Source organism: Microcaecilia unicolor, chromosome 14 (assembly GCF_901765095.1).
Source record: "Microcaecilia unicolor chromosome 14, aMicUni1.1, whole genome shotgun sequence".
Taxonomy (NCBI): domain Eukaryota; kingdom Metazoa; phylum Chordata; class Amphibia; order Gymnophiona; family Siphonopidae; genus Microcaecilia; species Microcaecilia unicolor.
This window is the reverse complement of record NC_044044.1, coordinates 37,627,320-37,640,906: the sequence shown is the minus strand read 5'-3', so window position 1 is coordinate 37,640,906 and position 13,587 is coordinate 37,627,320. Positions and strand designations below refer to the sequence as shown.

Genomic DNA, 13,587 nt, shown 5'->3' with positions numbered 1-13,587 from the left:
TTCATGCCTGCTTAGCTTTCCTTCAGAGAACCCAGATATCTCATGTACGTAATCGCAATCTCTGGTGACAAATTTCACAATTTAATTGTGCACAAACTGAAGAAAAACTTCCTCCACTTTTTTTGAAATCTTTTTATTTAATATCATGGAACAATACAGAAAACTGCAAAAAACACAAAATTTCCAATCGAAAACAAGCAGGAAACAGGTATAAACTATGAAACAACATTGTGTATAATAAAGAAATACGAACAACCCACTTTTTGTTCCCAATCCAAGTGGGGGGGGGGGGGGGGGGGGGAGATCTTGTTTCTTAAGGCCTCTTCCTCCTCTATAATCATACAGTTCAATTTGACTAAACCCTATCCATCCCAAACTCCCCCTCCCTTAGTACTCCCTTTCCCGTACCCCACCCCCAAAAAGTGAAACAGAGATGTGTATCCAAGTCAGCAAGCAATCCTAGAGAACATCTGAAGTCTTACAAAGAATCATAGGTGATTCCAGGGAGAAAGTGGAGTGAGGTGGGACCCTGGGGGGCACAGCCAGCCAGCGCTATGTCCCAGGGGAATAGCCAGGTTCACCATGAACTCTACACATGCCAGGGAGCGAACACGTCTCTCTGTTCCTGCCTCAGGAGGGAGCGGCCAGAGCAACACAGTGGGAAGAGGCCAGAACATTTCTGTTTGTTGGCTGACAAGGTCAGATGATGACGAAATGCTCCCAGGAACAGCCTGAGAAAGACATGTTGCTGTACTGTGGAGGAGAGGGGGAGTCTCAGGATCCCAGTTCAGGCCCTACCATTGTAGTCTGAGGGTCCCACAGTCCTCCAGGAGCCTGTTAAATGTTCAGCTCCATGTTAGGCTGGGTGTACAGCTGTCCTCCAACTCCGCTCAGAATCCCCTTAAAATAGGGAGGATGAGCTTTGGACTGTTTCTCACCAAGATTAGTCAAGGGAGAACACCCACTCTCTCCCCCCCCCCCCCCCCATGTAAGTTATCTCTGAAGATTACACAGTGCTCCCGTGTAGCACTATCGCATCTGCTGCAGCTTGAACTGGGCAAGGCAGCTGTAGCAGGTACAAACAGGCCTCTGAATTCCACCTCTCATCCTTTACACACCCTGGGCTCTTCTCAGACACCACACATTCTGCAGCTGTGATGTGACTCCAGCTGTTAGAGCAACAGGGCATCCCCCCTCCCTCCCAATCACAACAGCAACAGTGTCCTGGCCTGGCTGGTACAAGGTTAATTATTAACCTGTGCCTGCAGTTTCGAACACAGAACATTACATATGAGAGTACAAGAGTAGAAAATCAGTGCACGAGGCAGACCCCAACCATCTCCTGTATAACCCTCACTCCTTTCTTCTCAGGCCTGGATAGAGGAGTAGGACAGGCCCCACTATCCACAGCACTCCGACACCCCAGTGCTGTCACAGCCCTCTGTCCCTCTCCTCCAGTCCTGCCTTAAATCCGATCCTACTTTCACTGCAGTGAAAAAGGCCCATCACTTGCATTTCCTTTCTATTGGGGGGTGGGGGACAAGGCCCTGCAATCTCACCCCAGCACTGGAGGAGCAACGTGCTTACAGCAGCAGGCTGGCCAGTATTTTACCAGCATTGATTCTGCATGTCCTGTATTGTGGGGGAGAGTTTCAAATTTGAGGGAGGCAATAAAGCGAGTTAGGGATCTAAAGTTACTAATGTGTCGTGGCATCCATTCATGCATGCGGACATGGTGGCGTAACAGTTCAATTCCTCTACTTTTTCTGGCAGGGGTTCTTGGGATTCAAGATAGCCCCATTGAATATGCAAGCGCCTCCGCTGAATGCAAATTTCTCATGCATATTCATTGGGGCTGGGTTATGAACCAGTGGGTCTATGGCGAGTTCAAGGTCACTAGCAATAACCCCTCCACTCCAAAATCCACAATCATACATTGACATTCAGGACCCGATGCACAAAGGCAGCCGTAAAATTTAGCGAATCGCTAACAACCAGCAAATACACGGCGTAGTGTTATTTTTATTCTATCGGGAGTTATCACTTGGAAGCAAGCTGTGTCAAGGTCTTTTGAGATGTTTCTGTTCTCTGCTCCTGTCTATTTATTAATGAGGTTATTTTATTTTTCAATATATATTTTAACTGAATTGTACACCAGCTAGATCCACTGTGTATGTCTTACTTGCTATAATAAACAAACACATATAGCACTGGAAAAATGGATGACCCCGGAGGGATTCCAAAACTTGGAGGCACAGCCAATCTATTGCATGATCTTCAAAACGCCCGTAAACAGTTGGTCTTAAAGGCTAGGGGACATTCCCAAGTATTGTTGTGGTTCATTAGGGTTGGGGATATTGTACAGTTTTCTTGCAGAATGACAACTGAACAGAGAAATATTGCTGGTATGCTTTAGGTGTTTAAAAAGGCATACCCTACTGATCCAACATAAATGCCTGATCTCTGCAACACAACAAAACTAAAGACCGTAATGGACATTTTTTTATTTTATTGCATTTGTATCCCACATTCCCCCACCCATTTGCAGGCTCAATGTGGCTTACATAGATTTGTTGACATTATCGTAACAAGATATCAGATACAATTAGAATGTGTAACGATCAAGGAAGGGAAGAGGGACGAAAGAAGGGAGTGATTAGGATAGTTGTATAAGGTGAGCTTTCATAATTGCGTGAGTTGGTGAGGTGACTTAGTGAGATTATAGGTGTTCATTGTAGGCCTTGTTGAAGAAGAATGTTTTCAGAGATTTTCGAAAGATAACACAACTCTTCCGTTGTATGATTCCCTAGTGTGGCTGTGCCACATGAACTTTATCTTACCACAATATCACTTTGTATTTGTTTACACCGGAGTCTGTAACACCTCTCCAGTACAATGTAAGCCACATTGAGCCTACAAATAGGTGGGAAAATGTGGGGTATAAATGTAACAAATAAATAAACAAACATGTATAGATTCAGTGGGTGTGGAAACAAAGTTGATTAATGTATATCAGTTTCTGCCAGGTGTGCAGTTGTTTCGAATACTGTGTGAATTGGATGCGTTAAAATCACAATAAAATAAAGTGAAAAAAAAAAAAAGCCAGTAAACCATGCAAGAACAGGACCAGCGTGGTCGGACATAGATAATTGTACCAACAAAAAATCATGGTCCACCGTGTTGAACACTGCAGAGAAGCCAACTGAAGTGCACACAGTGTGTCCCTGACTGTAGAAGTTAAAGAAATGAACAAGTCTCTGTGCTATGAAACCGTGCTGTGAATTCGGCAACAAATTGTGGCCCTTAATACAATCAGACAATTGAGAAGCAACCAAAAATTCAATTATTTGGTCAGAAAAGGAATGTTGGCTATAGGTCCAAGACTGCTTTAGGGATGGGAGTTAAGACAATATCTCCTATTAAAGGTCAAAACCAGCCAGTCTACAATTTTCCATAGGGGAATCTAAAACAAGATAGGAAGGGTCACGTATTTAAAGGGCAACAGCTCACTGAGAGTGATTTTGTCAGTGACGATATTTCCTTATTAGTAACAGGGCCGCTGAGGGGGGAGGGCAGGGGGGACAAAATTCCCCGGGCCTCCAAGGGGGGCCCAGCGCTGCAGTCCCACCCACCCTCCGTCATTGACCGTCTGCCACCGGGCCGGGCCCCCTGCATTGAAATCACAGCGCCTCTCACCTCCATGTGAAAGCGCTGCAGGCAGCAGCAGATCGCCTCCCTTCGGGCCTCCTTCCCCCTCCCTGTGTCCCGTCCTCGTCTGACGTAACTTCCGCGAGGGCGGGACACAGGGAGGGAAGGAGGCTTGAAGGGAGGCGATCTGCTGCTGTCTGCAGCGCTTTCACATGGAGGTGAGAGGTGCTGTGGACGGAGGGGGGCGGCGGCAGGGCCCCAGGGGTGGCCTTGTCCCGGGCCCAGCCCAGTCTTTTGGCGGCCCTGAATAGTAACAGGTCCGAAACACAATCAAAGTCTATCCTGCCCAGAACATACAGTACAGCTATTGTACTTATATTTGGTCACTTTACTACTGTTATAATGTTAACAAAATTTTGTAAGTTTTATGTTAATATTTCCAGCTGCAAACTGTGCCAACACATTTCACAGGATCCTACAGTCACTCACATAGGAAAAACATTCTGAATAAGGGGATCCTTCATATGCTCATCTTTTAATGTAAAAAGTGTGAAGAAAGTGCTATACTGGACAAACAAGCCAGACGCTAAAGACACGGCTCAGTTTACACAGACACAACATTAAAACGCTTCAATGCCAACCAGGATGCCACACCTCTGTGGGACAGCACTTTACAAAACCAGGAAATTTCAAGACAATCCAGAAACATTTAACCTTTTAAGTCAAAATGATGAAATATTCTGACACCCACCAGACAGGACTCCGGGGCAGATGCACTAAAAAAACGTTAGAGCATGCATCAAGGAATTTGAATGCAAATGAGCTGCCCGTTGTAGCTCACTTGCATTCTCTATTCCTTCGGTAACAATGTCGGAGAATCGGCCGGTAGAGCATGCTCAGAGCAGCCAAGTGTTATGCTGGCTGCTGTGCGCATGCCAAGGACGTTAAAAAAACAAAACAAACAAACACGTCCTTTATGGACGTCCTTGGCCACCCCCCTGCCCGAGGTCGCCGCTGCTCCCCCCTGCATTGAAATCAGAACTTTCCACAGCCCCGGCCCCCCTCCCTCCCTTGAAATGACAGCTTCCCCGCCATCCAACCAAGTGTTAGAACCAGGAATGGAAGAGTTTCTAGTTGATTGAGGTGCAACTTGGTCCGGAGCATTAACAATACTATTTGACCAGCTAGACAACAATATTGAGGGACAAAATTATCTGAGGACAAGTATGATTTGACCTGGTTCCAAGAGATTTCACCTGGCATTCTAGCTCAGCAAGTTACAGCCTTTCGCTCTGGTTGACTAGAAACATGATTTAGGTTGATATTTAAGGTGAAATTACACACATAGGATCGGACCAAGTAGTTGGAGACCAACTGTGGAGAAGTTGTTATGAGAAGATCTAAAGTACGATCTTTTTCATGTGTTGGCTCCAGCCAGGGGCGGACTGAGAGTGGTCTGGGCCCCCCCATCTGGCAGAAGTTTGACAGCCCCCTACCGATGCAACCGACACCCCCGCTGCCCTGGTTCTACCTGAAAGGCCCTGCTGGTCTAGCGGTCTCTGCAGGGGGGAGGGGGGACATGTTCTTTCCTGCCCGCTGTGCTACCGCTATTCCCCCATTTTCAAAATGGCGGCCAAGACTTCCTACAGTCGTCTCACGGGTCTCAACAGTCTCGCTAGACTTCCGCAGGGAGTCTGAGTCGCTATTTTTAAAGTACAGTGGTACCGGGGAGGGGGAATAGTGGGAGCACAACGGGCAGGAAAGAACATGCTCCCCCACCCCTGCAGAGGCCACCGGATCACCAGCGGCGTGCCTTTAAATTTAGGACCTGGGAGGGCAGTAGTGTGCAGCAGGCATCCAGGCAGAGCCTCTGGGTCCTCGGCCACTGCCTGGTTGCCCGAATGGTCAGTTCACCCCTGGCTCCAGCTTTCATATGTTAAAAACATAGGTTATCAAGAAATCTCAGAAACTCTTGTCACATTACTATCAGAGCTATTCTCCAAATGTAAATTAAGATCCCTTCATAATAGAAGAGGTGAAAATGCAGGACAAGCTTCAGAAAGCTTAGTGGATGTAGTTACCCAAGAACTTGGTGTACTAGATGGCCAAAAGATAACTAAGATATGAAGGATCATCAATTAACTGGCAAAGGGTTCAAGCCCAGGATCCGACAGAGAACTAACTTTGGAGATATTTAAAAATATTACTGCCAAACTACTGCATCTCAAATATATTTGAAATATTATAACCTGATAGACTTAAGTCTTGATAGTAGGGGATCAGAAACAATCTTGTAACCAAGTCTCTACAATAAATGCAATACCAAGGTCTGAGTCACCAATCATATCTCGTACTAACAAAGACTTATTACGCATTAAAATGTATAGGGATAGGAGGGATATTCTTCTAGAAGGTTCTAGATGGTTTCAAAGATTCCTGTGATGTCTTTTAGAAATAATTCCATAATACTTCAATTTGATGGTTCATATGCTAAGCACAATCTAATAAGTATCCATCCCCAGAAAACTGCTCGTCTTCACCCTATCTTTGTGAATTTTGGAAATAACAACTGGAATAGGTCTAGAAAAATAATTTACTTCTGGTCTGTCCAGGAACAAGCCCACAGTTGCAAAGAGAAGAAACAAGACTAATTGTGACCAATGCGTTCTCAATAGAATTTTAAAACAGATAAAAATTGATATAATACTACGTCAGAAGTCTGTGATCAACCAGTCTGGGTAACAGGCCTACGTACTGTGCATATTACATCTTAAAGAGAGAAGTCAAAGCTGAACTAAGGAGAGGCCACAAAAAAAACAGGAAAACTCCTCCATGCCCACAAGGTGCAGCGTGGATCGGAGTAGCGATGTGGTGCAAGGCACATCCGCCTCATGAGCCCTGGAACCTGACAACCTTTCACCTGTAATGAGGTCCTGTTACTAGAGGACCACCATGACGGAGTCCCAAGAGGAGAGATAACTAGCTCCTTCTCTCACCTAGAAATCGGACTCTGCTTTATTTCTCTGTTTGTTCTCTGCTCTATTTGTTTTGTTTCCTGCCCTCCGCGACCAAGGCAGACCTACACCTGGAAAGCGATTCTGCTTTCTGCATTCTCCCATTCTTATGCGGCTGAGGACACGACTCCGACACGAACAGCTCGACGCGGGACCCCGAAGACGACTAGGCCGTGAACCGCTGCAGCCGACCACAGACAATCGACTCTTCAGCTCAAAAATGCAACACTACCAGCCGAACGGGCACCGCCTAGAGCCAGTCCAGCCTCCGTGGAACACGAGAGATGCTGGCTGGACGAAAACGAAGCAGAGAAAGAACATCGCTGTGAACGAGGGGCGCCACACACGCGACCGCAGGGTGAGAGCGCCGGAAGCAGTGAAAACGGGTTAGAGTGAGCATAAATAGTTACTGACCTAGTACTGTCTTCCTGTACCAGCTAGTAGTATACTGAATTGTCTTAATGTATTGCTTGCTGACCCCAAACCTTTAAATACTCTCTATGCATCTCAGAGTGCCATACTGAACTCTAGTAATACCCACACTAATGCCTTTGATAGTTATATATCGAACTGTTTTACTGTCTTATTTACTGATTACAAACATCTAAATGCTTTCTATGCATATTATAGCAGCATATAGCACACTACTGCTGACTCTGATAATATACTGAATTGTCTTATTGTCTTATCTGCTGATCCCAAACCTACTAATGAAGTGAAGAGCCACTTATTAACGAAGAGGCACATATTACAGAAGTATAGTACAGACTAATATTGATGACTTTGTATTGAAACTTTGAACCATACTGAAGTGTAGTATAGTCTCATAATGACGACTCTGACCTCTGGCCACACTAAATTCTGACTCCGATGCAAAATTCATCAGTCACTACCGCCTTACACTACTGACCACTATTGCTATCTCTAACCCTCCCACTACACCTTAATACACCATACGAAACTACACCACTGACTACATAACTCATCAGATACTACTGCCTAGCACGAGCGAGCTCCACAATCAATCAGCTCCAACTGTATTAAACAAATCAACGCCAATATGAATATCAGCAGACTGCTTTTAATAATCTCTTCACCCTAGCCTACCACGTATCGACAACCCCTCTCGCAGACAATAATATACCCACATTACACAAACCCTCCAGACAACTCAAATATAATACAATTATTCAAAAGAACAATAACCAATCAAAAAGAAAACCCACTACACAGGAGCACAATCAGCGAAAAGGAAAGAAAGAACACAGCAAATCCAGATATCAGGAGAATAGACAACTAATAAAAATCGATACCTCTGCGTCCCCAACAGACCCTTACCTATCAATCCAAGTGGGATATACTAATGCCAGATCAGTAGTTAACAAGACAGCAACAATAACGGACTGGATCACAACAGACAATCTCGATCTCCTATTCATAAGTGAAACTTGGATTCATGACCTTAAAGACCCCATAATCTTAGATCTATGCCCCCCAGGCTACAAAATTACCCATTGGACAAGGAATTGGAAAAGAGGAGGAGGTAACTGGCAGAAGTGCCAAACTCACTTTATGGACTTTATATCGAACACTTGCGTTTCTATCTCCAACCTTCTGATAGTAGGGGACATCAACCTTCACCTTGAAGGCCCTAACTCAACAAGTACACATGATTGCAAATATTTCTTCCAATTATGGGATCTTCACTAGCCAATTATGCAGTCAACTCACACTAAAGGACACACACTTGACATCATTACATACAAATTCTCCTCCAACTTAAATCTAGTACCAACAGATACAAAGTGGACACCCATACCATGGTCCGACCATTACAAAGCAAACTTTTCCCTACAATGGCGAATGAAGGAACCACCACACAGACAAGAAAAAACGACCTATACCACGAGAGGCAAAATAGATCCGATAACATTTTGGCAGCAATTCTATAACAATGATTGGACAGCATTAAGATTCAAACCAATTTTTTCAAGAATGGGACAACAGATGCAAAAACACACTAAACAATATTGCACCACTTCAATCCAGAACCTCACACAGAAAGAACTCAATACCATGGTTCAGCGAAGAACTGAAAAAACTAAAAACACAAGTCAGAAGGCTAGAACGAGCATGGAACAAAAAGAAAGACGACTCCGCACTCAACGCCTGGAAGCAACTACAAAGAAAAGACAAATATGCCATTAAACAAGCTAAAAGATCATACTACAAAACTAAAATTGGATTAAATTACAAGGACACACATAAACTTTTCCAACTCGTGAACAAATTACTAAATACTGCCCCAGTTACTTCTAACAGTACAGACACACCAACAGCAGACGATCTTGCAAAATACTTCAGAGAGAAAATCATAAAACTGCAACTCACGATACCAGTCAACACCAGCAATTATATAAAACTCGACTGTCTGGACCCAACTCCTGGCGAACACCCAGCCGATAGAACGTGGACTAATTTCGATGCACTATCAGAAGACACTATTTCACAAGCGCTAAAAAGATTCGCCAAGTCCCACTGCAAACTAGACATATGCCCAAATGACCTTATAAAATGCGCCCCTCAACAACTCATATCAGACCTCACAAAACACCTGAACTATATGTTACAAAACGGACTCTTCCCAAAGGATAAAGGAAACATCCTACTTACTCCTATACCTAAAGACGCAAAGAAAAGTACAAGCGACTTAACCAACTATCGCCCAGTAGCATCTATCCCCCTAATAACCAAACTAACGAAAGGTATGGTGACCAAGCAACTCACAAATTACTTGAACAAATATGCAATACTTCACGACTCTCAATCAGGATTTCGATCGAACCACAGCACCGAAACAGTACTAGTTACTCTCCTGACAAAATTTTAACAAATTATTGCAACCGGCAACAACATACTTCTCCTACAATTCGACATGTCCAGTGCTTTCGACATGGTTGACCATAGAATATTACTAAACATCCTAGAATACTTCGGAGTTGGAGGCAACGTTCTAAACTGGTTCAAAGACTTCCTGACCACAAGATCGTACCAAGTAACATCTAACTCGACTACATCAGCCCCATGAATACCTGAATGTGGAGTCCCTCAAGGATCTCCCCTCTCACCAACAATCTTTAACCTAATGATGACACCCTTAGCCAAGTTACTATACAATCAAAACCTCAACCCATATATATATGCAGATGACGTCACGATATACATCCCGTTCAAACATGACTTAAAGGAAATCACCATTGACATCAACCAAAGCTTCCAAATCATGCACTCATGGGCGGATGCATTTCAGTTGAAACTTAATGCAGAAAAAACACAATGTGTTATACTTACATCGCAACATACTACAAGCAAATTCACCACAATAACCACACCAAACTTTTCCCTTCCTGTCTCAGACACCCTGAAAATTCTTGGAGTTACCATAGATCGAAATCTTACACTAGAAAATCATGTAAAAAACACAATCAAGAAGATGTTCTACTCAATGTGGAAGCTTAAGAGAGTAAGACCTTTCTTCCCAATAACCATCTTCCGCAACCTGGTACAGTCAATGGTGCTGAGTCACCTAGACTACTGCAATGCATTCTACGCTGGTTGTAAAGAACAAATCATCAAGAAACTTCAGACAGCCCAGAACACCGCCGCTAGACTCATATTTGGGAAAGCAAAGTATGAAAGCACAAAACCCCTAAGAGAAAAACTACATTGGCTTCCACTTAAAGAACATATTGCGTTCAAGGTCTGCACTCTAGTTCACAAAATCATTCACGGAGAAGCCCCGGCATACATGTCAGACCTGATCGACTTACCACACAGGAACGCTAAAACATTCCTTAATGTTCACTTCCCCAACTGTAAAGGAATAAAATACAAACTAACACATGTGTCCAGCTTTTCCTACCTAGGCATGCAGATGTGGAATGTACTGCCACTTAACCTAAGAACAATTTACGAATTAACTAACTTTCGTATATCCCTGAAGACCTACCTCTTCAACAAGGCATACCACAATGAGCAACAATTATAATCGTAACATATCGCTCCTGTTACCTTATATTCTAAACTGATTTCTTCCAAGATTTGGTTGCATAACAGTCTAATACCATTAAGTTTTTTTCTTTTTTCTATGTTCTCAATGTAACACCAATTTGTATTCTTCTTACTCTGGAATGGCGAATGCCATAACGGCGCATTGTAAGCCACATTGAGCCTGCAAATAGATGGGAAAATGTGGGTTACAAATGCAACAAATAAATAAATAAAGAACCAGCAGTGGCGTTCCTAGGGGGGGCGGACACCCGGGGCGGCGCCCCCCCTCCCGATGCACGCCACTGGGGGGGGTGCCGCGGCGCGCGCCTGCTCTGAGTTCGCTGACTTCGCGCGTTCGCTGCAGCTCCCTTGCTCTGACCCGGAACAGGAAGTAACCTGTTCCAGGGCAGAGGGAGCTGCAGCGAACGAGCGAAGTCAGCGAACTCAGAGCAGGTGCGCGCCGCGGCACCCCCCAGCGGTGTGCACCCGGGGCGGACCGCCCCCGCCCCCCCCCCCCCCTTGGTACGCCACTGAGAACCAGTGTATGCCTAGACTGTACATTCCTGGATCTGAAGGAGATATGGGTCTCACAGCAATAGATTAGCTAACTACTATCATAGGCCTCCAGGCTTACCTAATAGCATTATCAAATCCCAATGCACAAAAGGTGCTGAAACATGAAAGAAAACTTCCAGAATCATTAAACTTCAACAAGCATTCCAACGAGTAGAAGGAGTGGTTGAAAATCTATCAGTACCAAAAGGAAAGGAAGCAACAGAGATGCTGATGCTCAGAAGTAAATGCAGGCCATAGAGGCCATTAGCACAAGAGTACTGCCCTTGTTTACCGACACACAAACCTCAAAAACTGGAAAACAAACCTCAAAAACTTTACCTCAGGAAACAAGGAGCTTCACAGAAGAACCCCGCAAATAGCATGCTAACGCAGGCAAATGAGAGCATTTTGTATTCCCTCAGGATGCTCGAAGAACAGCCCACATAACAAGTGTGCCCTTAATACTGCAAACCCTATGCCAGCTTGGAGCTGGCGTTAGGGTTTTGCGAAGCCATGGTCTGTCAAAAAGAGTACCTGAAGATACGATCAGACATTTCAAAATTGATAAGATAAAATTACTTCCTCGATTTAGCTTATTTTTCCCTTCTCTGATTTCTTGCTTGACACACTAACACTCCAAAAAAAAAAAAAACCAAACCCCATAAGAACATAAGAGTAGCCATACTGGGTTAGACGAATGGTCTATCTAGCTCAGTATCCTGTTTACAACAGTGGCCAATCCAGGTCACAAGTACCTGGCAGAAACCCAAATCATAGCAACATTCCATGCTATCAATCCCAGGGCAAGCAGTTGCTTCCCATGTCTGTCTCAATAGCAGACTATGGACTTTTCCTCCAGGAACTTGTCCAAACCTTTTTTAAACCCAAATATGCTAACCACTATTACCACATCCTATGGCAAAGAGTTCCAGAGCTTAACTATTCGTTGAGTGAAAAATTATTATTTTTAAAGTATTTCCATGTAACTTCCTTGAGTGTCCCCTAGTCTTTGTACTTTTGGAACAAGTAAAAAAAAAAAAAAGTACTTCTACTCGTTCTACATTACTCAGGATTTTGTAGAGCTCAATCAAATCTCTTTTCCAAGTTGAAGAGCCCTAACCCTCCCTCTTTAGCCTTTCTTCATAAGAGAGGAGTTCTATCCCCTTCATCATTTTGGTCGCTCTTCTTTGAACCTTTTCCAATTCCACTATATCTTTTTTGAGATATGGTGACCAGAACTGAACGCAATACTCAAGGTGCAGTCTCACCATGGAGCAGTACAAAGGTATTCTCGTAGTATCACTCTTACCATCCCTTTTCTAACAATTCCTAGCATCCCGTTTGCTTTTTTGGTCACCACCGCACATTGAGCAGATTTCAGCATATTATCTACAATGACATTTGGATGCCCAGTCTTCCAATTTCCTAAGGTCTTCCTGCAATATTTCACAGTACGCACATGTTTTAACAAACTTTAATAGTTTTGTGTCATCTGCAAATTTAATCACCTCACTCGTCATTCTGATTTCCTTTTTTTTATAAATATGTTAAATAACACTGCTACCCCCTCTTGTCGGTTCCTGGACCAGTTGCTCCTTTGTGCAAAGGGAGCATAAAACCGGCTCAGGCTGCAAAGTGGAAGGACACAGAACAGATTCACACCTCTGGAATGAATGATGAACAGAACGTAAACAAACCAGCACAAACAAGTTATGTCTTTAAGGGGGAACCACTTCTATTCTGTCCAGCATGTGCCAGGCACAATCATTCCCCTGAACTCTCTACTGCTCAACGCTAACAGCGCATCTATATTTCCATGTCACTAGCGTTGAGCATTAGGGAGCTGTTTTGCCATGCTGTTCTGGTGGTAATGTTCTAGCGCTGTCACCATCTACATACCTTCAATAACAGCATCACAGAGATACTGGATAAGGCCAAAAAAATGACTCAACTCATGGAAAACTTGGCCACAATTGTCAAACAAACTGAACCAAGACAAAACCAAACTCCTGCTTTTATCCAGCCAGCACAATCCCACTACTTACCAAACCCTCATAATAGATCAACAATCTTATACAATCAAAACACAAATAAAAATACTAGGAATCATTCTCAACAAACATCTGACCTTTGAAGACCAAGCTGCCACAATCATGTCAAGAAGCTTCAAAACACTATGGAAACTGAGAAGAATCAGAGACTATATTCCGCCTTGTAGAACAGACGCTGATATTGTCCCAACTAGACTACTGTAATGCAGCATATGTAGGCTGCAAAGAAAACCTACTAAGATCATTGCAAACTGTCCAAAACACAGCAG

At 43.9% G+C, this 13,587-nt stretch overlaps 1 protein-coding gene across 1 annotated transcript in view; it reads right to left on the bottom strand.

The window, feature by feature from the left end:
* LOC115457659 (unconventional myosin-Ie-like) overlaps positions 1-13,587 on the bottom strand; it is a 44,520-nt gene that overhangs the window by 27,509 nt on the left and 3,424 nt on the right.